This window comes from Saccostrea cucullata, unplaced genomic scaffold (genome assembly GCF_032062105.1).
Source record: "Saccostrea cucullata isolate Sc308-1 unplaced genomic scaffold, CSIRO_AGI_Scuc_v1 ctg23379, whole genome shotgun sequence".
Classification (NCBI taxonomy): domain Eukaryota; kingdom Metazoa; phylum Mollusca; class Bivalvia; order Ostreida; family Ostreidae; genus Saccostrea; species Saccostrea cuccullata.
The window spans coordinates 590-3,602 of record NW_026932496.1 but is presented as its reverse complement, the minus strand read 5'-3'; the positions used below and the strand labels follow the sequence as shown (position 1 = coordinate 3,602).

The 3,013-nt window shown below is 31.6% G+C and overlaps 1 long non-coding RNA gene across 1 annotated transcript; it reads right to left on the bottom strand.

The window, feature by feature from the left end:
• Positions 1-1,973: 1,973 nt before the first annotated feature.
• On the bottom strand, positions 1,974-2,770 carry LOC134235273 (uncharacterized). The gene is made up of 2 exons (XR_009985373.1): positions 2,415-2,770; positions 1,974-2,381 (listed from the first exon to the last, which is right to left on the bottom strand). It is a non-coding gene; the product is annotated as an uncharacterized LOC134235273 (long non-coding RNA).
• Between the last annotated feature and the right edge of the window lie 243 nt (positions 2,771-3,013).

Sequence of the window (3,013 nt, the reverse complement as noted above, 5' to 3'; positions counted from 1 at the left end):
TTACGACTTAAGAAAGTCGTTATTACGAGATAAAAAGTCGTTATTACGACTTAAGAAAGTCGTTATTACGAGATAAAAAGTCGTTATTACGACTTAAGAAAGTCGTAATAACGAGATAAAAAGTCGTTAACGAAAGTCGTTATTACGAGATAAAAAGTCGTTATTAAGAGATAAAAAGTCGTAATAACGAGATAAAAAGTCGTTATTACGAGATAAAAAGTCGTAATAACGAGATAAAAAGTCGTAATTACGACTTAAGAAAGTCGTAATAATGAGATAGAAAGTCGTTATTACGACTTAAGAAAGTCGTTATTACGAGATAAAAAGTCGTTATTACGAGATAAAAAGTCGTAATAACGAGATAAAAAGTCGTTATTACGAGATAAAAAGTCGTTATTACGATTTAATTTTTTTTTCTTCATTTTCTAATTTGACCCTTGTAGGCTTTCGTTAAGCACGCAAATATGATACGAAATTTTTCCCATCCAGAGGGGTTAGAAGTCCATAAATTATTTTCAAGTATCAATTTTATTTATTCAATTTACATCGGCATTTTCATAAACTACTTGTATCTTAATTATTTTGATTCTAACTTTTGAAATTCTGTTTCAATATGCCTGCTCTATCTTTGCGCAGTATTGAACTGTTAGACTTATTACCCTAGAGACCGTTTCACAAAGCCTACTTAGGACTAAGTTGTATCTTAGGAAAGAACTTTTTCCCAAGTTCATTACTTATCTATTTCACTGACGCCGTCTCATCTTATGATATTCCTAAGTTTTCACTTGGCACAAATCGTATAAACCGAGGCCCCGTGTCACAGCAGGTGTGGCACGATAAAGATCCCTCCCTGCTCAAGGGCCGTAAGTGCCGAGCATAGGCCTAAATTTGCAGCCCTTCACCGGCAATGGTGACGTCTCCATATCAGTGAAATATTCTTGAGAGGGACGTTAAACAGTATACAATCAATCGGAAGCACTCTTTGTTACGTAGATAGCGTACATGTAGGTAGCATGTCGGAACTCATTATCTTCAGCATCACCCCCCCCCCCCCCCCACACACACACACACACACTCCTTTGCCATATATTAACGAAAGAGAATGGCTTTTAATTAAGATGGGGCTATAATTTTTTAGATTCATTTATTTTGGAACAGCAGAAAATATTACCACCGCCATATAAGTTTCCTTAAAATTAATACTCTCTGCATGCACCCACCAAAATGATATTTTGCTCAATAAATTCTGGATCTGTGAAAAATAGATGAAAACAGTTTTAAGTTGGTGGGTGCATGCGGAGGTACTGAAATATAAAAGAAATTGTAGGAAAATCACGTTTTCGGGAAAGATCATCAGTTTGATAAGTATTTGTTAAGTCACTAGTGCACTATAATTAAATTTTAAAATGTTTCAGTGAAAAACAGTTTCCAAACATTAAGAATATAAACAATTTACAAAATCTTGATAACTTTTAAATTTTGGGGCCATTTTAGGGCATCGGAGCCTCTTCCTCTTTCAGAATATGTTACCTTGGTGATAAAAGTGTAATATAAACTTTATAAAAATATACCAAGCCAGGTGGATCTTATGAGGAAAAACAATATGACAAAAATTCAGCAATATCACATACGCTGATTTTCATTTTGCTTTTCTCATAAAATTCACCTGGCTTGATATATTTTTATAAAGTTTATACTACACTTTTAGCACAAAGGTAACATATTCTAAAATTTGTTTTCACCTATAAACCTTTACTGAGTGTTATTTGTCAATATTTGTTTTCTTTATTGCAATATTACTAATATTTTCCAATTCTTTATCATTTTCCAGTTCTTGGGAGAAAAAATTCTTAAGAATTATCCACTTTTCTAAACTTGTCACATGATATTAAGTCATCTACAAAGAAAAAATTTGTGTTGCATCATCTGTCCTTAAAATGACAAGTTTTCTGATTATAAAACAAATATTCATATTCTTTCACTTGATTTAATGCACCTAAAATGTTGCATACATTATACATGTAGGAAGTAGCAATACATACGTTCCGACATTATATGCCATTGACATGTACATCTGATATATTCCATTGACATGAAATTTATAGATATGTTTATATGTGTTGAAACAATGTGTGCATTTTCAGTCTTTATTTGTCCACTTGATGTACAAATATAAATTCTTCTTGACAGATTAACATTAGTGATTTACTTTTCTTTCTTCCAACGATCCATAGGAGCAGAAATTTCAAAATATTAAAAATCACACAGAGAGTTTTATTTCAGTTTTTAATTATCATCTGAATCATCTGATTCAATCAAAGCAATTAGACTTTTGTCACAATCTCAATAAATAAAGATAAGCTGAACACATTTTATGCAACCTGTCAGTCATGTAACAGATGTTTTGTTTTGACATGTAACACATGCATTTATATTCAGCAAATGAATTTTAGGAATCTTTATGTGCACATTACGTTCCCTGAATTAGGAGTCTGTAATTTTACTGCTGCCTGGAGATCATAATCAGAGGAGTTCTCAAAATATTTTTACTGTCCCTTCCTGAAGTATGGCTTTGGCTAAGTTCTTGGTCAATGTTTCTTTCAACACATCCAGTTGTTCTTTTCTAGCTTCTGTGAATCCCTGAAATCAATAAATGCAATGTTAAAAGCTGTGTTTGTTTAAATATTGCATACATGTGACAGAACTGAAAAATCACAACTAGAGATTTGAAATTTTTCAGCCGGAGTTTGGGTCTCAAAGCTGGAGATTTTTATCGACTTTTTTCCAAAATCGCAAAATGCAATCCAACTCCCTAGAAAATACCTTCTTCCTCTTTATTACTTAAAATAATTTTTATTTCATGAAGTCTAGCTTTAAAATAAATAATATGTTAAATTTTTTATTCAAATGAAGTGAAATTGATTATTCAAAATTAAATTAATTCATTGCAATTAATTAAGAGTTACATCTTCATTAAAACATTGGATTTTATTTTTGATTTGGTAATGTATTG